Source organism: Onychomys torridus, unplaced genomic scaffold (assembly GCF_903995425.1).
Source record: "Onychomys torridus unplaced genomic scaffold, mOncTor1.1, whole genome shotgun sequence".
Taxonomy (NCBI): domain Eukaryota; kingdom Metazoa; phylum Chordata; class Mammalia; order Rodentia; family Cricetidae; genus Onychomys; species Onychomys torridus.
The window spans coordinates 1,805-21,963 of NW_023412105.1; the positions used below are offsets into that span (position 1 = coordinate 1,805).

General features: G+C 64.3%; 18 non-coding genes across 18 annotated transcripts; 10 read left to right on the plus strand and 8 right to left on the minus strand.

Annotated features, from left to right (window-relative positions):
• Positions 1-481: 481 nt before the first annotated feature.
• On the minus strand, positions 482-552 carry Trnag-gcc. Its single transcript has one exon. It is a non-coding gene; the product is annotated as a tRNA-Gly (tRNA).
• Positions 553-1,243: 691 nt separating this feature from the next.
• Positions 1,244-1,326, minus strand: Trnal-cag. Its single transcript has one exon. It is a non-coding gene; the product is annotated as a tRNA-Leu (tRNA).
• Positions 1,327-1,844: 518 nt separating this feature from the next.
• Positions 1,845-1,916, plus strand: Trnad-guc. Its single transcript has one exon. It is a non-coding gene; the product is annotated as a tRNA-Asp (tRNA).
• A 594-nt stretch (positions 1,917-2,510) lies between these two features.
• Trnag-ucc lies at positions 2,511-2,582 on the plus strand. The gene has a single exon. It is a non-coding gene; the product is annotated as a tRNA-Gly (tRNA).
• A 410-nt stretch (positions 2,583-2,992) lies between these two features.
• On the plus strand, positions 2,993-3,064 carry Trnae-cuc. Its single transcript has one exon. It is a non-coding gene; the product is annotated as a tRNA-Glu (tRNA).
• Positions 3,065-6,230: 3,166 nt separating this feature from the next.
• Positions 6,231-6,301, minus strand: Trnag-gcc. The gene has a single exon. It is a non-coding gene; the product is annotated as a tRNA-Gly (tRNA).
• A 691-nt stretch (positions 6,302-6,992) lies between these two features.
• Positions 6,993-7,075, minus strand: Trnal-cag. Its single transcript has one exon. It is a non-coding gene; the product is annotated as a tRNA-Leu (tRNA).
• Positions 7,076-7,593: 518 nt separating this feature from the next.
• On the plus strand, positions 7,594-7,665 carry Trnad-guc. The gene has a single exon. It is a non-coding gene; the product is annotated as a tRNA-Asp (tRNA).
• Positions 7,666-8,259: 594 nt separating this feature from the next.
• Trnag-ucc lies at positions 8,260-8,331 on the plus strand. Its single transcript has one exon. It is a non-coding gene; the product is annotated as a tRNA-Gly (tRNA).
• A 410-nt stretch (positions 8,332-8,741) lies between these two features.
• On the plus strand, positions 8,742-8,813 carry Trnae-cuc. The gene has a single exon. It is a non-coding gene; the product is annotated as a tRNA-Glu (tRNA).
• Positions 8,814-11,953: 3,140 nt separating this feature from the next.
• Trnag-gcc lies at positions 11,954-12,024 on the minus strand. Its single transcript has one exon. It is a non-coding gene; the product is annotated as a tRNA-Gly (tRNA).
• A 691-nt stretch (positions 12,025-12,715) lies between these two features.
• Trnal-cag lies at positions 12,716-12,798 on the minus strand. The gene has a single exon. It is a non-coding gene; the product is annotated as a tRNA-Leu (tRNA).
• A 518-nt stretch (positions 12,799-13,316) lies between these two features.
• Trnad-guc lies at positions 13,317-13,388 on the plus strand. The gene has a single exon. It is a non-coding gene; the product is annotated as a tRNA-Asp (tRNA).
• A 594-nt stretch (positions 13,389-13,982) lies between these two features.
• Positions 13,983-14,054, plus strand: Trnag-ucc. The gene has a single exon. It is a non-coding gene; the product is annotated as a tRNA-Gly (tRNA).
• A 410-nt stretch (positions 14,055-14,464) lies between these two features.
• Positions 14,465-14,536, plus strand: Trnae-cuc. The gene has a single exon. It is a non-coding gene; the product is annotated as a tRNA-Glu (tRNA).
• A 3,151-nt stretch (positions 14,537-17,687) lies between these two features.
• On the minus strand, positions 17,688-17,758 carry Trnag-gcc. The gene has a single exon. It is a non-coding gene; the product is annotated as a tRNA-Gly (tRNA).
• Positions 17,759-18,449: 691 nt separating this feature from the next.
• Positions 18,450-18,532, minus strand: Trnal-cag. The gene has a single exon. It is a non-coding gene; the product is annotated as a tRNA-Leu (tRNA).
• A 518-nt stretch (positions 18,533-19,050) lies between these two features.
• On the plus strand, positions 19,051-19,122 carry Trnad-guc. The gene has a single exon. It is a non-coding gene; the product is annotated as a tRNA-Asp (tRNA).
• Positions 19,123-20,159: the final 1,037 nt, after the last annotated feature.

The following is a 20,159-nucleotide window of genomic DNA, read 5'->3' on the forward strand; positions in this document are numbered from 1 at the left end:
GGGGGAATAAGGCACTCTGGTCCCTACCCGGACTGTCCCTCCACAGCACAGGAGGTCCAGGACCAAGTACGCGATTCAGGCCCCCCATCAAGAGAGGTCCACCAAGTCAGTCTCCATTGTGAGAGAGGCAGGCTTTGTGGGGCCAGAGTGTAGGGTGGGAGGCTGGAGACATGAGGTTTTGGTGATGTTGGGGGGGGGGTGCTTCTAAGATCCGTGGAGGTGCTGGCTGCTGGCTGCAGTGTGCACAGGAGAGCTAAGCATGGCAGGTGCTTTGAAGTGCCCGGGAAGTGAGTGAAGGATCCAGTGTGGAGTTGAGGGGAGGCGAGCAGGTTAGTGTGTAGGCGCTGTGTTCCCGGTGCGCAGCGGGCACTGGCGCTGCCCATGAGTTGTGCTGTGGGCGCGGTGGGCGCAGCTTGGACTGGAAAGAGGAGGACGGACTGGACACGGAGCGTGTGTCTGAGGACCAAAAGGGACTGGTGCGTGCATGGGCCGGGAATCGAACCCGGGCCTCCCGCGTGGCAGGCGAGAATTCTACCACTGAACCACCCATGCCATGGCCCACACTCTCCCCACACTGCTGCCACAGCCTCTGCTCCCCGACAGTCCCTGCACCAGCTGGATCCCGGGCCCTGGACGGACGGACCGGCCACGGGAGCCCCAAGGCCACGGCCAGGAGCGTCCCCGGTCCAGACTGAGGCTCTGGGGCTCCACCGCGCCTCTCCCGGGAGGACGCCGAGGCCCCACGTCAAGCCTGGCCCTGCTGGCGGACCGGCGGGGGTCGGGCGCGTGGCTGTGCGTGGAGCAAGCGTCTGGCAGGCGTCCCTTGGCACGCGTCCCTCCACACACGAGAATCCCCGACGACCAGAGAGCAGCAAGATGGGTGCGGTGGGTGTCTCCCGCGGAGTTGCGGGAAGGGGATGGGCAAGAAAGGGGTGGCGGGGCGAGGGCTGGGCGAAGAGTTCCGGTGTCGGGTGGGTGTGGACCAAGTCTTCTGTTGGCAAAAGAATGGCATCGGGCAGGCTGTGGGGCTGGCTGGGCTGCCCAGGAGCGGCAGGCTCGCTTAGTCCTGCAGGCGCCCCATGCGCTCTCCTCCAGGAGTTGGTGGGAAGTGAGAGGAGCGCGCTCGTCTGGGCACAGGTGTGGGCGGGAGGTTGAGGGTGCGAGGGGAGCGGCAGCGCTGGAGAGGTTGTGGCAGGAGGCGCGCCCTGCCATCTCCCGGGATGGCGTGGCCAAAAGAGGAGCGTGTCAGGAGTGGGATTCGAACCCACGCCTCCAGGGGAGACTGCGACCTGAACGCAGCGCCTTAGACCGCTCGGCCATCCTGACGGCGGGTCTGAAGGCGAGGCCCCTTGCCTGGCTGGCAGCCGGCGCCCACGCGCGCGCGGATGGGACCTGGAGCGCCGGGGCGCCCGGGCATGTGGCGGTCCGGGTGCTGTGGCTGCGGGCCTCGCCCGGTGTCCACCGCTTCGACGTGGAGACGCTCCTAGGGGTCAGAGTCGCTGCGGGTCCCGGGAGAGCGGTGGGGTGCGGCGGGGCCACCAGCCCACCCGCGGCGGGGCCGCGCATGAGGTGTCGGTCCAGCCTCAACCGCCGGCGTGGGCGAGGGCGGCAGAGAGCCGTCACCTCTGAGAGCCCCGCTCCACAGCCCGGGCGAGGGCAGGCGCCGGAGACGCGGTGGTGAGCCAGGGTTGCGGGTTCGGGTCCTGGTGCGAGGGGCGTTGTGGCGGCGTCCCGGGGACTGCGTGGTTGGATGCGGGGGTCGGCCATGGCGGGAGGGAGACCATAGGGCCTGGGTGGTGCGACGGAGAGGGCCGGGCGTCGCGCTGAGGTCGTCGTGGTGGTCATCCCCGTTAGTATAGTGGTGAGTATCCCCGCCTGTCACGCGGGAGACCGGGGTTCGATTCCCCGACGAGGAGACGCTGCCATCTTTTCATTTTAGCCAGACCGGCCGCCACGGCTGCGCTGGCCCTTGGGCCGCGTCCAAGGCCCGGATCGGGACACCCACGGCGCGTCGGCCCACGCGCCTCCGGAACCTCGGGCCCCTCGCCTCTGGCACCCCGCTCCCGGCCCAGGACCCCCAACGACAGGGAACGAATCACCTTCCCGAGGAGCCGACCCAGGTGTCAGAAGCGACAGGGTGCGACTCCCGTGTGCTGAGCCACCGCTGCGCCACGCGAGTCACGTCGATGACCCGCCCCGAGCGGTCCCGGACGCTCGCTGTTCCCCGTGGCCCTCGCGGCGCGCCGGGCTGCTGCTGCAGTCAGGCGGCGAGAGCGCCACCAGGGACCGGCGTGTGCGTGCCGGAGCGCGGCGCGGCCCGGACGGCGGGGAGCAGCGCGCAGCGGCGGGGCCCCGGGTGGCGGTGGCTCGGGCGGTGGCGGTGGCTTCGAAGTCGGGGCGGTCGCCGTGGGGAGGGTTCAGGGAGGTTCCGCTAGGCCCCGTGGTCGGCGCCGCTGTCCACCGTCCGGTGGCAGTCCCCGGCGTCGCGTGGGTGCCGTCCCGGCGGTGCGGCGTTGGTGGTATAGTGGTGAGCATAGCTGCCTTCCAAGCAGTTGACCCGGGTTCGATTCCCGGCCAACGCAAGCTGCCGGTGTTTTGCCAAGGTCCAGGGCCGAGGCTGGGCCCTGTCTGGCGTCTCTCGGCTGGACCGGAGACTGCGCGACCGACCGATGGCTCGACAGAGCGAAGGGAGGAGGCCGCGCGCCGAGACCAGACGTTTTGAGGCGGTGGGGAGCGGGAAGAGAGCAGCCAGGGCCAGGCGTCTAACCCGCCAGGAGGCGCCGCGGGCAGCTGGCCCGGCAGGAGTAGGCGCAGGTGCCCGCGAGCCCCGAACGGCAGCCCGGGAAGGCCGGTCACGCCGGGCCATCGGGTGTCGGGATCGGGAGGGCGTGCGGGCCTTGTGGCCTAGAAGCTGGCTGTCGGCCCGGCTGCGGGAGGCGAATGTGGGGACCGTCGGTTGCTCTGCAGGCTCCCTGGAGGTTGCCCTTCAGGCTCCCTGGTGGTCTAGTGGTTAGGATTCGGCGCTCTCACCGCCGCGGCCCGGGTTCGATTCCCGGTCAGGGAAACCTTTGTCCTTCTTCGCTGCACCACCAAGTTCTCTGTCTTGTCTCTTCTTGCCACCTCATGCCACATCTTTGCCGCCTGCAAATCACACACCTCCCTTTTCTTCGCGACCATCGCGGCTCTGCTCGCCGGTGCTGCTCCGACCTCCCACCAACCACCACATAGGCAGCTCCCTGTTGGCACAGCCCACATTTGCCTAGCCTCCCACTGCCTCCCACCGTCCTTGATGCAAGACTCCAAATCTGCGCCAGGACAGCTCAGCCTGCCTGATTTCCGACCCGAGCAGCTTACGAACCTCCACCATCACGCGGGCACACACACTCACCACGCTGCCCTCGCGCACACGCTTCCCAGCCACTCATGCACCCCACACAGTCTCCACCTGACTCCCCCATCTGCTCTGAGCTCCAGAAGCAGCCCTCTGGGGCTGCCCAGGCCCACCTGCCCCACCGGCTCCACCTGCCTTCTAACAGACTCCCTGTGAGCATTGCCCTGCTCTGCACCACTCGACGTACGTTTCAAACAAATTGTGTGTGTGTGTGTGTGTGTGTGTGTGTGTGTGTGTGTGTGTGTGTGTGTGTGTGTATACTCACGTTATATTTTTATGTATAGCTTGAAAAACTCCAGGGTAGTGTTGGTGGTTGGTGTGGGATGGGGAGGGACGGGACGTGCGGTGTGCCGTGGGTTTGCTGTGGGGCGATGTTAGTGCGAGGCAGACGGTCGGCTTGAAGCGAAGAGCCTCTGGAGTGCTTACCGTCCTCACCGCTGACGCCGGGGCAGGCAGTGCGCGTCCCCATCCTCGGATTTCCCGAAAGTCCCCTAGAGCGTCTAAGAAGAGAGGAGGCCAAGTCTGGCGGTGGCAAAGGCCACTGTTTGTCCCGCTCCTTGGGGACCGGGGCGCATGGGAGTGGGGAAGAGGCACAGGAGCAGGCGCAGGTATGAGTCGGAAAATTGGAACGGATCCTCTGTCCACCTGTCGGGTCCACTTCCGGTGGTGGGTCCCCTCGCGCCTGACCTTGCCAGCATGTCCGAGGCCCTGTGTTAGATCCTTGTGTGCTAATGGAGGAGGCCCAGAGTCAGATCCTTGAGTGATGACGGCGGGATTGAGCTCGGTCCGGATCGCAGGCCCAGGAGATGGTTCCAGGAGCCTGCTGGCAGAGATTGGGCTGCTTCTCTTCCTGCTCATTTCCAACTCCCTCTCGTCCCAATACCCCCAAGCATGACCAGCAACAACAGTAGCACCAGCAGCAAAAGAAGCAGAAGTAGGAGAAGGGGAAGAGGAGGAGGACGTACAGGGGAGGGACAACAGGACAAAGTAATGGTCGTCGTAGTAGTAGGAGGAGCAGCAGCAGCAGCAGCAGCAGCAGTAGTAGTAGTGTTAGTAGAATAGGAAAAGGGAGAAGAAGAAAAAGAAGAAGAGGAAGAAGGAAAAGAAGAGATGGAAGAAAATAGATGGAGAAGAATTAGTAGAAGAAGAAGGAGAAGGAGCAGGAGAAGACCAGGAAGAGGAGGAGAAGGAAGAGGAGGAGGAGGAGGAGGAGGAGGAGGAGGAGGAGGAGGAGGAGGTGGTGGTGGTGGAGGAGGCGTCACCATTGCCAGGGTAAGAACCGCATGTCCTAGGACCAGCATCCTGTCTCTCCTGCTCCTGATATGCTGCCTAGTTTCAGCTCTGAGTGCAGACCAAAGTCACGTGAGGAGCCCCACTTGCTTCTGTTTCTCAACTGTCTTTACTAAAAAGCTGGGGAGGTCTGAGCACTCTCAGTCCACTTTGTTGAAGACAGAGAGCAGGCAGGTCAGGGACTTCACAAGTGCCAGAGGCCAGCCAGTTGCCTATGGTTAGACAGGACGTTTCTCCTGCAGGTGTGCCTGGGATGGGTGTGGTGACAGATGGGTGAAGGCTTTCTTGGTGGAAGGCACCGCCTTCCGGAGCAAAACAGAGTCCGTCCGCAGGAAAGAACACACGGTCCAGGAGTTGGGAGGTTGGAGAAGGTGTGAAGCGAGAGTCTGTGGACACACTGAGCTCTCTGGAGAGCAAAGACTGTCAGCCTCCCTGGTCAATCAGGCGGGGGTGGTGAGGATGCCCGGCACACATGACAGCCAATAGGCAGCCTGGACTAGCCCAGGGAGCAGTGCCATGACCTGCCAGCAACGAAGGGCTTTGGGATGACACAGAAGGAAGTAAGATTGATGTGTCTGTCTTTGTACCTCTTGCCTGCTCCTGGATTTCTCTGTCTCTCTGTCTCTGTCTATATGTCTGTCTCTCTGTCTCCCTCTCTCTCTGTTTCCCTCTCTCTCTCTCTCTCTCTCTCTCTCTCTCTCTGTCTCTCTCTCTTCTGCTCTGTCTCTGTCTCTGTCTCTTTGTTGGTCTGTGTGTGTGTGTGTGTGTGTGTGTGTGTGTGTGTGTGTATGTATATATGTGTAAGAGAGAGAGACAGAGAGACAGAGAGAGAGAAAAACAGACAGAGATAGAGAAACAAAGAGACAGAGAGATCTCACCAGGGAGGGAGTAGAGTCCTGTAGGGCCAAAGACCCTGTGGATGGCCAACGGTGTGGGTGGGCTCAGCGCCAAGTGAGACACGGCAGCGGTGGGGTTCTCCACTAAGGGCAGGAGGAAGCACCACCTGCGGAGTCACCAGTGCTGGGATGCTCTCAAGGAAATAGATGAGTTTCCTTGGGCAATGCCCTAGGGGGAATAAGGCACTCTGGTCCCTACCCGGACTGTCCCTCCACAGCACAGGAGGTCCAGGACCAAGTACGCGATTCAGGCCCCCCATCAAGAGAGGTCCACCAAGTCAGTCTCCATTGTGAGAGAGGCAGGCTTTGTGGGGCCAGAGTGTAGGGTGGGAGGCTGGAGACATGAGGTTTTGGTGATGTTGGGGGGGGGGTGCTTCTAAGATCCGTGGAGGTGCTGGCTGCTGGCTGCAGTGTGCACAGGAGAGCTAAGCATGGCAGGTGCTTTGAAGTGCCCGGGAAGTGAGTGAAGGATCCAGTGTGGAGTTGAGGGGAGGCGAGCAGGTTAGTGTGTAGGCGCTGTGTTCCCGGTGCGCAGCGGGCACTGGCGCTGCCCATGAGTTGTGCTGTGGGCGCGGTGGGCGCAGCTTGGACTGGAAAGAGGAGGACGGACTGGACACGGAGCGTGTGTCTGAGGACCAAAAGGGACTGGTGCGTGCATGGGCCGGGAATCGAACCCGGGCCTCCCGCGTGGCAGGCGAGAATTCTACCACTGAACCACCCATGCCATGGCCCACACTCTCCCCACACTGCTGCCACCGCCTCTGCTCCCCGACAGTCCCTGCACCAGCTGGATCCCGGGCCCTGGACGGACGGACCGGCCACGGGAGCCCCAAGGCCACGGCCAGGAGCGTCCCCGGTCCAGACTGAGGCTCTGGGGCTCCACCGCGCCTCTCCCGGGAGGACGCCGAGGCCCCACGTCAAGCCTGGCCCAGCTGGCGGACCGGCGGGGGGCGGGCGCGTGGCTGTGCGTGGAGCAAGCGTCTGGCAGGCGTCCCTTGGCACGCGTCCCTCCACACACGAGAATCCCCGACGACCAGAGAGCAGCAAGATGGGTGCGGTGGGTGTCTCCCGCGGAGTTGCGGGAAGGGGATGGGCAAGAAAGGGGTGGCGGGGCGAGGGCTGGGCGAAGAGTTCCGGTGTCGGGTGGGTGTGGACCAAGTCTTCTGTTGGCAAAAGAATGGCATCGGGCAGGCTGTGGGGCTGGCTGGGCTGCCCAGGAGCGGCAGGCTCGCTTAGTCCTGCAGGCGCCCCATGCGCTCTCCTCCAGGAGTTGGTGGGAAGTGAGAGGAGCGCGCTGGTCTAGGCACAGGTGTGGGCGGGAGGTTGAGGGTGCGAGGGGAGCGGCAGCGCTGGAGAGGTTGTGGCAGGAGGCGCGCCCTGCGATCTCCCGGGATGGCGTGGCCAAAAGAGGAGCGTGTCAGGAGTGGGATTCGAACCCACGCCTCCAGGGGAGACTGCGACCTGAACGCAGCGCCTTAGACCGCTCGGCCATCCTGACGGCGGGTCTGAAGGCGAGGCCCCTTGCCTGGCTGGCAGCCGGCGCCCACGCGCGCGCGGATGGGACCTGGAGCGCCGGGGCGCCCGGGCATGTGGCGGTCCGGGTGCTGTGGCTGCGGGCCTCGCCCGGTGTCCACCGCTTCGACGTGGAGACGCTCCTAGGGGTCAGAGTCGCTGCGGGTCCCGGGGGAGCGGTGGGGTGCGGCGGGGCCACCAGCCCACCCGCGGCGGGGCCGCGCATGAGGTGTCGGTCCAGCCTCAACCGCCGGCGTGGGCGAGGGCGGCAGAGAGCCGTCACCTCTGAGAGCCCCGCTCCACAGCCCGGGCGAGGGCAGGCGCCGGAGACCCGGTGGTGAGCCAGGGTTGCGGGTTCGGGTCCTGGTGCGAGGGGCGTGGTGGCGGCGTCCCGGGGACTGCGTGGTTGGATGCGGGGGTCGGCCATGGCGGGAGGGAGACCATAGGGCCTGGGTGGTGCGACGGAGAGGGCCGGGCGTCGCGCTGAGGTCGTCGTGGTGGTCATCCCCGTTAGTATAGTGGTGAGTATCCCCGCCTGTCACGCGGGAGACCGGGGTTCGATTCCCCGACGAGGAGACGCTGCCATCTTTTCATTTTAGCCAGACCGGCCGCCACGGCTGCGCTGGCCCTTGGGCCGCGTCCAAGGCCCGGATCGGGACACCCACGGCGCGTCGGCCCACGCGCCTCCGGAACCTCGGGCCCCTCGCCTCTGGCACCCCGCTCCCGGCCCAGGACCCCCAACGACAGGGAACGAATCACCTTCCCGAGGAGCCGACCCAGGTGTCAGAAGCGACAGGGTGCGACTCCCGTGTGCTGAGCCACCGCTGCGCCACGCGAGTCACGTCGATGACCCGCCCCGAGCGGTCCCGGACGCTCGCTGTTCCCCGTGGCCCTCGCGGCGCGCCGGGCTGCTGCTGCAGTCAGGCGGCGAGAGCGCCACCAGGGACCGGCGTGTGCGTGCCGGAGCGCGGCGCGGCCCGGACGGCGGGGAGCAGCGCGCAGCGGCGGGGCCCCGGGTGGCGGTGGCTCGGGCGGTGGCGGTGGCTTCGAAGTCGGGGCGGTCGCCGTGGGGAGGGTTCAGGGAGGTTCCGCTAGGCCCCGTGGTCGGCGCCGCTGTCCACCGTCCGGTGGCAGTCCCCGGCGTCGCGTGGGTGCCGTCCCGGCGGTGCGGCGTTGGTGGTATAGTGGTGAGCATAGCTGCCTTCCAAGCAGTTGACCCGGGTTCGATTCCCGGCCAACGCAAGCTGCCGGTGTTTTGCCAAGGTCCAGGGCCGAGGCTGGGCCCTGTCTGGCGTCTCTCGGCTGGACCGGAGACTGCGCGACCGACCGATGGCTCGACAGAGCGAAGGGAGGAGGCCGCGCGCCGAGACCAGACGTTTTGAGGCGGTGGGGAGCGGGAAGAGAGCAGCCAGGGCCAGGCGTCTAACCCGCCAGGAGGCGCCGCGGGCAGCTGGCCCGGCAGGAGTAGGCGCAGGTGCCCGCGAGCCCCGAACGGCAGCCCGGGAAGGCCGGTCACGCCGGGCCATCGGGTGTCGGGATCGGGAGGGCGTGCGGGCCTTGTGGCCTAGAAGCTGGCTGTCGGCCCGGCTGCGGGAGGCGAATGTGGGGACCGTCGGTTGCTCTGCAGGCTCCCTGGAGGTTGCCCTTCAGGCTCCCTGGTGGTCTAGTGGTTAGGATTCGGCGCTCTCACCGCCGCGGCCCGGGTTCGATTCCCGGTCAGGGAAACCTTTGTCCTTCTTCGCTGCACCACCAAGTTCTCTGTCTTGTCTCTTCTTGCCACCTCATGCCACATCTTTGGCACCCGCAAATCACACACCTCCCTTTTCTTCGCGACCATCGCGGCTCTGCTCGCCGGTGCTGCTCCGACCTCCCACCAACCACCACATAGGCAGCTCCCTGTTGGCACAGCCCACATTTGCCTAGCCTCCCACTGCCTCCCACCGTCCTTGATACAAGACTCCAAATCTGCGCCAGGACAGCTCAGCCTGCCTGATTTCCGACCCGAGCAGCTTACGAACCTCCACCATCACGCGGGCACACACACTCACCACGCTGCCCTCGCGCACACGCTTCCCAGCCACTCATGCACCCCACACAGTCTCCACCTGACTCCCCCATCTGCTCTGAGCTCCAGAAGAAGCCCTCTGGGGCTGCCCGGGCCCACCTGCCCCACCGGCTCCACCTGCCTTCTAACAGACTCCCTGTGAGCATTGCCCTGCTCTGCACCACTCGACGTCCGTTTCAAACAAATTGTGTGTGTGTGTGTGTGTGTGTGTGTGTGTGTGTGTGTGTGTGTGTATACTCACGTTATATTTTTATGTATAGCTTGAAAAACTCCAGGGTAGTGTTGGTGGTTGGTGTGGGATGGGGAGGGACGGGACGTGCGGTGTGCCGTGGGTTTGCTGTGGGGCGATGTTAGTGCGAGGCAGACGGTCGGCTTGAAGCGAAGAGCCTCTGGGGTGCTTACCGTCCTCACCGCCGACGCCGGGGCAGGCAGTGCGCGTCCCCATCCTCGGATTTCCCGAAAGTCCCCTAGAGCGTCTAAGAAGAGAGGAGGCCAAGTCTGGCGGTGGCAAAGGCCACTGGTTGTCCCGCTCCTTGGGGACCGGGGCGCATGGGAGTGGGGAAGAGGCGAAGGAGCAGGCGCAGGTATGAGTCGGAAAATTGGAACGGATCCTCTGTCCACCAGTCGGGTCCACTTCCGGTGGTGGGTCCCCTCGTGCCTGACCTTGCCAGCATGTCCGAGGCCCTGTGTTAGATCCTTGTGTGCTAATGGAGGAGGCCCAGAGTCCGATCCTTGAGTGATGACGGCGGGATTGAGCTCGGTCCGGATCGCAGGCCCAGGAGATGGTTCCAGGAGCCTGCTGGCAGAGATTGGGCTGCTTCTCTTCCTGCTCATTTCCAACTCCCTCTCGTCCCAACACCCCCAAGCATGACCAGCAACAACAGTAGCACCAGCAGCAAAAGAAGCAGAAGTAGGAGAAGGGGAAGAGGAGGAGGACGTACAGGGGAGGGACAACAGGACAAAGTAATGGTCGTCGTAGTAGGAGGAGGAGCAGCAGCAGCAGCAGCAGCAGCAGCAGCAGTAGTAGTAGTGTTAGTAGAATAGGAAAAGGGAGAAGAAGAAAAAGAAGAAGAGGAAGAAGGAAAAGAAGAGATGGAAGAAAATAGATGGAGAAGAATTAGTAGAAGAAGGAGGAGAAGGAGCAGGAGAAGACCAGGAAGAGGAGGAGGAGGAGGAGGAGGAGGAGGAGGAGGAGGAGGAGGTGGTGGTGGTGGAGGAGGCGTCACCATTGCCAGGGTAAGAACCGCATGTCCTAGGACCAGCATCCTGTCTCTCCTGCTCCTGATATGCTGCCTAGTTTCAGCTCTGATTGCAGACCAAAGTCAAGTGAGGAGCCCCACTTGCTTCTGTTTCTCAACTGTCTTTACTAAAAAGCTGGGGAGGTCTGAGCACTCTCAGTCCACTTTGTTGAAGACAGAGAGCAGGCAGGTCAGGGACTTCACAAGTGCCAGAGGCCAGCCAGTTGCCTATGGTTAGACAGGACGTTTCTCCTGCAGGTGTGCCTGGGATGGGTGTGGTGACAGATGGGTGAAGGCTTTCTTGGTGGAAGGCACCGCCTTCCGGAGCAAAACAGAGTCCGTCCGCAGGAAAGAACACACGGTCCAGGAGTTGGGAGGTTGGAGAAGGTGTGAAGCGAGAGTCTGTGGACACACTGAGCTCTCTGGAGAGCAAAGACTGTCAGCCTCCCTGGTCAATCAGGCGGGGGTGGTGAGGATGCCCGGCACACATGACAGCCAATAGGCAGCCTGGACTAGCCCAGGGAGCAGTGCCATGACCTGCCAGCAACGAAGGGCTTTGGGATGACACAGAAGGAAGTAAGATTGATGTGTCTGTCTTTGTACCTCTTGCCTGCTCCTGGATTTCTCTGTCTCTCTGTCTCTGTCTATATGTCTGTCTCTCTGTCTCCCTCTCTCTCTGTTTCCCTCTCTCTCTCTCTCTCTCTCTCTCTCTCTCTGTCTCTCTCTCTTCTGCTCTGTCTCTGTCTCTGTCTCTTTGTTGGTCTGTGTGTGTGTGTGTGTGTGTGTGTGTGTGTGTGTGTATGTATATATGTGTAAGAGAGAGAGACAGAGAGACAGAGAGAGAGAAAAACAGACAGAGATAGAGAAACAAAGAGACAGAGAGATCTCACCAGGGAGGGAGTAGAGTCCTGTAGGGCCAAAGACCCTGTGGATGGCCAACGGTGTGGGTGGGCTCAGCGCCAAGTGAGACACGGCAGCGGTGGGGTTCTCCACTAAGGGCAGGAGGAAGCACCACCTGCGGAGTCACCAGTGCTGGGATGCTCTCAAGGAAATAGATGAGTTTCCTTGGGCAATGCCCTAGGGGGAATAAGGCACTCTGGTCCCTACCCGGACTGTCCCTCCACAGCACAGGAGGTCCAGGACCAAGTACGCGATTCAGGCCCCCCATCAAGAGAGGTCCACCAAGTCAGTCTCCATTGTGAGAGAGGCAGGCTTTGTGGGGCCAGAGTGTAGGGTGGGAGGCTGGAGACATGAGGTTTTGGTGATGTTGGGGGGGGGGTGCTTCTAAGATCCGTGGAGGTGCTGGCTGCTGGCTGCAGTGTGCACAGGAGAGCTAAGCATGGCAGGTGCTTTGAAGTGCCCGGGAAGTGAGTGAAGGATCCAGTGTGGAGTTGAGGGGAGGCGAGCAGGTTAGTGTGTAGGCGCTGTGTTCCCGGTGCGCAGCGGGCACTGGCGCTGCCCATGAGTTGTGCTGTGGGCGCGGTGGGCGCAGCTTGGACTGGAAAGAGGAGGACGGACTGGACACGGAGCGTGTGTCTGAGGACCAAAAGGGACTGGTGCGTGCATGGGCCGGGAATCGAACCCGGGCCTCCCGCGTGGCAGGCGAGAATTCTACCACTGAACCACCCATGCCATGGCCCACACTCTCCCCACACTGCTGCCACCGCCTCTGCTCCCCGACAGTCCCTGCACCAGCTGGATCCCGGGCCCTGGACGGACGGACCGGCCACGGGAGCCCCAAGGCCACGGCCAGGAGCGTCCCCGGTCCAGACTGAGGCTCTGGGGCTCCACCGCGCCTCTCCCGGGAGGACGCCGAGGCCCCACGTCAAGCCTGGCCCAGCTGGCGGACCGGCGGGGGGCGGGCGCGTGGCTGTGCGTGGAGCAAGCGTCTGGCAGGCGTCCCTTGGCACGCGTCCCTCCACACACGAGAATCCCCGACGACCAGAGAGCAGCAAGATGGGTGCGGTGGGTGTCTCCCGCGGAGTTGCGGGAAGGGGATGGGCAAGAAAGGGGTGGCGGGGCGAGGGCTGGGCGAAGAGTTCCGGTGTCGGGTGGGTGTGGACCAAGTCTTCTGTTGGCAAAAGAATGGCATCGGGCAGGCTGTGGGGCTGGCTGGGCTGCCCAGGAGCGGCAGGCTCGCTTAGTCCTGCAGGCGCCCCATGCGCTCTCCTCCAGGAGTTGGTGGGAAGTGAGAGGAGCGCGCTGGTCTAGGCACAGGTGTGGGCGGGAGGTTGAGGGTGCGAGGGGAGCGGCAGCGCTGGAGAGGTTGTGGCAGGAGGCGCGCCCTGCGATCTCCCGGGATGGCGTGGCCAAAAGAGGAGCGTGTCAGGAGTGGGATTCGAACCCACGCCTCCAGGGGAGACTGCGACCTGAACGCAGCGCCTTAGACCGCTCGGCCATCCTGACGGCGGGTCTGAAGGCGAGGCCCCTTGCCTGGCTGGCAGCCGGCGCCCACGCGCGCGCGGATGGGACCTGGAGCGCCGGGGCGCCCGGGCATGTGGCGGTCCGGGTGCTGTGGCTGCGGGCCTCGCCCGGTGTCCACCGCTTCGACGTGGAGACGCTCCTAGGCGCCAGAGTCGCTGCGGGTCCCGGGGGAGCGGTGGGGTGCGGCGGGGCCACCAGCCCACCCGCGGCGGGGCCGCGCATGAGGTGTCGGTCCAGCCTCAACCGCCGGCGTGGGCGAGGGCGGCAGAGAGCCGTCACCTCTGAGAGCCCCGCTCCACAGCCCGGGCGAGGGCAGGCGCCGGAGACGCGGTGGTGAGCCAGGGTTGCGGGTTCGGGTCCTGGTGCGAGGGGCGTTGTGGCGGCGTCCCGGGGACTGCGTGGTTGGATGCGGGGGTCGGCCATGGCGGGAGGGAGACCATAGGGCCTGGGTGGTGCGACGGAGAGGGCCGGGCGTCGCGCTGAGGTCGTCGTGGTGGTCATCCCCGTTAGTATAGTGGTGAGTATCCCCGCCTGTCACGCGGGAGACCGGGGTTCGATTCCCCGACGAGGAGACGCTGCCATCTTTTCATTTTAGCCAGACCGGCCGCCACGGCTGCGCTGGCCCTTGGGCCGCGTCCAAGGCCCGGATCGGGACACCCACGGCGCGTCGGCCCACGCGCCTCCGGAACCTCGGGCCCCTCGCCTCTGGCACCCCGCTCCCGGCCCAGGACCCCCAACGACAGGGAACGAATCACCTTCCCGAGGAGCCGACCCAGGTGTCAGAAGCGACAGGGTGCGACTCCCGTGTGCTGAGCCACCGCTGCGCCACGCGAGTCACGTCGATGACCCGCCCCGAGCGGTCCCGGACGCTCGCTGTTCCCCGTGGCCCTCGCGGCGCGCCGGGCTGCTGCTGCAGTCAGGCGGCGAGAGCGCCACCAGGGACCGGCGTGTGCGTGCCGGAGCGCGGCGCGGCCCGGACGGCGGGGAGCAGCGCGCAGCGGCGGGGCCCCGGGTGGCGGTGGCTCGGGCGGTGGCGGTGGCTTCGAAGTCGGGGCGGTCGCCGTGGGGAGGGTTCAGGGAGGTTCCGCTAGGCCCCGTGGTCGGCGCCGCTGTCCACCGTCCGGTGGCAGTCCCCGGCGTCGCGTGGGTGCCGTCCCGGCGGTGCGGCGTTGGTGGTATAGTGGTGAGCATAGCTGCCTTCCAAGCAGTTGACCCGGGTTCGATTCCCGGCCAACGCAAGCTGCCGGTGTTTTGCCAAGGTCCAGGGCCGAGGCTGGGCCCTGTCTGGCGTCTCTCGGCTGGACCGGAGACTGCGCGACCGACCGATGGCTCGACAGAGCGAAGGGAGGAGGCCGCGCGCCGAGACCAGACGTTTTGAGGCGGTGGGGAGCGGGAAGAGAGCAGCCAGGGCCAGGCGTCTAACCCGCCAGGAGGCGCCGCGGGCAGCTGGCCCGGCAGGAGTAGGCGCAGGTGCCCGCGAGCCCCGAACGGCAGCCCGGGAAGGCCGGTCACGCCGGGCCATCGGGTGTCGGGATCGGGAGGGCGTGCGGGCCTTGTGGCCTAGAAGCTGGCTGTCGGCCCGGCTGCGGGAGGCGAATGTGGGGACCGTCGGTTGCTCTGCAGGCTCCCTGGAGGTTGCCCTTCAGGCTCCCTGGTGGTCTAGTGGTTAGGATTCGGCGCTCTCACCGCCGCGGCCCGGGTTCGATTCCCGGTCAGGGAAACCTTTGTCCTTCTTCGCTGCACCACCAAGTTCTCTGTCTTGTCTCTTCTTGCCACCTCATGCCACATCTTTGCCGCCTGCAAATCACACACCTCCCTTTTCTTCGCGACCATCGCGGCTCTGCTCGCCGGTGCTGCTCCGACCTCCCACCAACCACCACATAGGCAGCTCCCTGTTGGCACAGCCCACATTTGCCTAGCCTCCCACTGCCTCCCACCGTCCTTGATGCAAGACTCCAAATCTGCGCCAGGACAGCTCAGCCTGCCTGATTTCCGACCCGAGCAGCTTACGAACCTCCACCATCACGCGGGCACACACACTCACCACGCTGCCCTCGCGCACACGCTTCCCAGCCACTCATGCACCCCACACAGTCTCCACCTGACTCCCCCATCTGCTCTGAGCTCCAGAAGCAGCCCTCTGGGGCTGCCCAGGCCCACCTGCCCCACCGGCTCCACCTGCCTTCTAACAGACTCCCTGTGAGCATTGCCCTGCTCTGCACCACTCGACGTACGTTTCAAACAAATTGTGTGTGTGTGTGTGTGTGTGTGTGTGTGTGTGTGTGTGTGTGTGTGTGTATACTCACGTTATATTTTTATGTATAGCTTGAAAAACTCCAGGGTAGTGTTGGTGGTTGGTGTGGGATGGGGAGGGACGGGACGTGCGGTGTGCCGTGGGTTTGCTGTGGGGCGATGTTAGTGCGAGGCAGACGGTCGGCTTGAAGCGAAGAGCCTCTGGGGTGCTTACCGTCCTCAGCGCCTGACGCCGGGGCAGGCAGTGCGCGTCCCCATCCTCGGATTTCCCCAAAGTCCCCTAGAGCGTCTAAGAAGAGAGGAGGCCAAGTCTGGCGGTGGCAAAGGCCACTGTTTGTCCCGCTCCTTGGGGACCGGGGCGCATGGGAGTGGGGAAGAGGCACAGGAGCAGGCGCAGGTATGAGTCGGAAAATTGGAACGGATCCTCTGTCCACCTGTCGGGTCCACTTCCGGTGGTGGGTCCCCTCGCGCCTGACCTTGCCAGCATGTCCGAGGCCCTGTGTTAGATCCTTGTGTGCTAATGGAGGAGGCCCAGAGTCAGATCCTTGAGTGATGACGGCGGGATTGAGCTCGGTCCGGATCGCAGGCCCAGGAGATGGTTCCAGGAGCCTGCTGGCAGAGATTGGGCTGCTTCTCTTCCTGCTCATTTCCAACTCCCTCTCGTCCCAATACCCCCAAGCATGACCAGCAACAACAGTAGCACCAGCAGCAAAAGAAGCAGAAGTAGGAGAAGGGGAAGAGGAGGAGGACGTACAGGGGAGGGACAACAGGACAAAGTAATGGTCGTCGTAGTAGTAGGAGGAGCAGCAGCAGCAGCAGCAGCAGTAGTAGTGTTAGTAGAAAAGGAAAAGGGAGAAGAAGAAGAAGAAGAAGAAGAAGAAGAAAAAGAAGAGATGGAAGAAAATAGATGTAGAAGAATTTGTAGAAGAAGGAGGAGAAGGAGGAGGAGAAGACCAGGAAGAGGAGGAGAGGAGGAGGAGGAGGAGGAGGAGGAGGAGGAGGAGGAGGAGGAGGAGGAGGTGGTGGTGGAGGAGGCGTCACCATTGCCAGGGTAAGAACCGCATGTCCTAGGACCAGCATCCTGTCTCTCCTGCTCCTGATATGCTGCCTAGTTTCAGCTCTGATTGCAGACCAAAGTCAAGTGAGGAGCCCCACTTGCTTCTGTTTCTCAACTGTCTTTACTAAAAAGCTGGGGAGGTCTGAGCACTCTCAGTCCACTTTGTTGAAGACAGAGAGCAGGCAGGTCAGGGACTTCACAAGTGCCAGAGGCCAGCCAGTTGCCTATGGTTAGACAGGACGTTTCTCCTGCAGGTGTGCCTGGGATGGGTGTGGTGACAGATGGGTGAAGGCTTTCTTGGTGGAAGGCACCGCCTTCCGGAGCAAAACAGAGTCCGTCCGCAGGAAAGAACACACGGTCCAGGAGTTGGGAGGTTGGAGAAGGTGTGAAGCGAGAGTCTGTGGACACACTGAGCTCTCTGGAGAGCAAAGACTGTCAGCCTCCCTGGTCAATCAGGCGGGGGTGGTGAGGATGCCCGGCACACATGACAGCCAATAGGCAGCCTGGACTAGCCCAGGGAGCAGTGCCATGACCTGCCAGCAACGAAGGGCTTTGGGATGACACAGAAGGAAGTAAGATTGATGTGTCTGTCTTTGTACCTCTTGCCTGCTCCTGGATTTCTCTGTCTCTCTGTCTCTGTCTATATGTCTGTCTCTCTGTCTCCCTCTCTCTCTGTTTCCCTCTCTCTCTCTCTCTCTCTCTCTCTCTCTCTCTGTCTCTCTCTCTTCTGCTCTGTCTCTGTCTCTGTCTCTTTGTTGGTCTGTGTGTGTGTGTGTGTGTGTGTGTGTGTGTGTGTGTGTATGTATATATGTGTAAGAGAGAGAGACAGAGAGACAGAGAGAGAGAAAAACAGACAGAGATAGAGAAACAAAGAGACAGAGAGATCTCACCAGGGAGGGAGTAGAGTCCTGTAGGGCCAAAGACCCTGTGGATGGCCAACGGTGTGGGTGGGCTCAGCGCCAAGTGAGACACGGCAGCGGTGGGGTTCTCCACTAAGGGCAGGAGGAAGCACCACCTGCGGAGTCACCAGTGCTGGGATGCTCTCAAGGAAATAGATGAGTTTCCTTGGGCAATGCCCTAGGGGGAATAAGGCACTCTGGTCCCTACCCGGACTGTCCCTCCACAGCACAGGAGGTCCAGGACCAAGTACGCGATTCAGGCCCCCCATCAAGAGAGGTCCACCAAGTCAGTCTCCATTGTGAGAGAGGCAGGCTTTGTGGGGCCAGAGTGTAGGGTGGGAGGCTGGAGACATGAGGTTTTGGTGATGTTGGGGGGGGGGTGCTTCTAAGATCCGTGGAGGTGCTGGCTGCTGGCTGCAGTGTGCACAGGAGAGCTAAGCATGGCAGGTGCTTTGAAGTGCCCGGGAAGTGAGTGAAGGATCCAGTGTGGAGTTGAGGGGAGGCGAGCAGGTTAGTGTGTAGGCGCTGTGTTCCCGGTGCGCAGCGGGCACTGGCGCTGCCCATGAGTTGTGCTGTGGGCGCGGTGGGCGCAGCTTGGACTGGAAAGAGGAGGACGGACTGGACACGGAGCGTGTGTCTGAGGACCAAAAGGGACTGGTGCGTGCATGGGCCGGGAATCGAACCCGGGCCTCCCGCGTGGCAGGCGAGAATTCTACCACTGAACCACCCATGCCATGGCCCACACTCTCCCCACACTGCTGCCACCGCCTCTGCTCCCCGACAGTCCCTGCACCAGCTGGATCCCGGGCCCTGGACGGACGGACCGGCCACGGGAGCCCCAAGGCCACGGCCAGGAGCGTCCCCGGTCCAGACTGAGGCTCTGGGGCTCCACCGCGCCTCTCCCGGGAGGACGCCGAGGCCCCACGTCAAGCCTGGCCCAGCTGGCGGACCGGCGGGGGGCGGGCGCGTGGCTGTGCGTGGAGCAAGCGTCTGGCAGGCGTCCCTTGGCACGCGTCCCTCCACACACGAGAATCCCCGACGACCAGAGAGCAGCAAGATGGGTGCGGTGGGTGTCTCCCGCGGAGTTGCGGGAAGGGGATGGGCAAGAAAGGGGTGGCGGGGCGAGGGCTGGGCGAAGAGTTCCGGTGTCGGGTGGGTGTGGACCAAGTCTTCTGTTGGCAAAAGAATGGCATCGGGCAGGCTGTGGGGCTGGCTGGGCTGCCCAGGAGCGGCAGGCTCGCTTAGTCCTGCAGGCGCCCCATGCGCTCTCCTCCAGGAGTTGGTGGGAAGTGAGAGGAGCGCGCTGGTCTAGGCACAGGTGTGGGCGGGAGGTTGAGGGTGCGAGGGGAGCGGCAGCGCTGGAGAGGTTGTGGCAGGAGGCGCGCCCTGCGATCTCCCGGGATGGCGTGGCCAAAAGAGGAGCGTGTCAGGAGTGGGATTCGAACCCACGCCTCCAGGGGAGACTGCGACCTGAACGCAGCGCCTTAGACCGCTCGGCCATCCTGACGGCGGGTCTGAAGGCGAGGCCCCTTGCCTGGCTGGCAGCCGGCGCCCACGCGCGCGCGGATGGGACCTGGAGCGCCGGGGCGCCCGGGCATGTGGCGGTCCGGGTGCTGTGGCTGCGGGCCTCGCCCGGTGTCCACCGCTTCGACGTGGAGACGCTCCTAGGCGCCAGAGTCGCTGCGGGTCCCGGGGGAGCGGTGGGGTGCGGCGGGGCCACCAGCCCACCCGCGGCGGGGCCGCGCATGAGGTGTCGGTCCAGCCTCAACCGCCGGCGTGGGCGAGGGCGGCAGAGAGCCGTCACCTCTGAGAGCCCCGCTCCACAGCCCGGGCGAGGGCAGGCGCCGGAGACGCGGTGGTGAGCCAGGGTTGCGGGTTCGGGTCCTGGTGCGAGGGGCGTTGTGGCGGCGTCCCGGGGACTGCGTGGTTGGATGCGGGGGTCGGCCATGGCGGGAGGGAGACCATAGGGCCTGGGTGGTGCGACGGAGAGGGCCGGGCGTCGCGCTGAGGTCGTCATGGTGGTCATCCCCGTTAGTATAGTGGTGAGTATCCCCGCCTGTCACGCGGGAGACCGGGGTTCGATTCCCCGACGAGGAGACGCTGCCATCTTTTCATTTTAGCCAGACCGGCCGCCACGGCTGCGCTGGCCCTTGGGCCGGATCGGGACACCCACGGCGCGTCGGCCCACGCGCCTCCGGAACCTCGGGCCCCTCGCCTCTGGCACCCCGCTCCCGGCCCAGGACCCCCAACGACAGGGAACGAATCACCTTCCGAGGAGCCGACCCAGGTGTCAGAAGCGACAGGGTGCGACTCCCGTGTGCTGAGCCCGCTGCGCCACGCGAGTCACGTCGATGACCCGCCCGAGCGGTCCCGGACGCTCGCTGTTCCCCGTGGCCCTCGCGGGCGCCGGGCTGCTGCTGCAGTCAGGCGGCGAGAGCGCCACCAGGGACCGGCGTGTGCGTGCCGGAGCGCGGCGCGGCCCGGACGGCGGGGAGCAGCGCGCAGCGGCGGGGCCCCGGGTGGCGGTGGCTCGGGCGGTGGCGGTGGCTTCGAAGTCGGGGCGGTCGCCGTGGGGAGGGTTCAGGGAGGTTCCGCTAGGCCCCGTGGTCGGCGCCGCTGTCCACCGTCCGGTGGCAGTCCCGGCGTCGCGTGGGTGCCGTCCCGGCGGTGCGGCGTTGGTGGTATAGTGGTGAGCATAGCTGCCCGCCTCCTCCATTAGCACACAAGGATCTAACACAGGGCCTGGGACATGCTGGCAAAGTCAGGCACGAGGGGACCCACCACCGGAAGTGGACCCGACAGGTGGACAGAGGATCCGTTCCAATTTTCCGACTCATACCTGCGCCTGCTCCTTCGCCTCTTCCCCACTCCCATGCGCCCCGGTCCCCAAGGAGCGGACAAACCAGTGGCCTTTGCCACCGGCCCAGACTTGGCCTCCTCTCTTCTTAGACGCTCTAGGGGACTTTCGGGAAATCCGAGGATGGGGACGCGCACTGCCTGCCCCGGCGTCTGCGGTGAGGACGGTAAGCACCCCAGAGGCTCTTCGCTTCAAGCCGACCGTCTACCTCGCAGTAACATCGCCCCACAGCAAACCCACGGCACACCGCACGTCCCGTCCCTCCCCATCCCACACC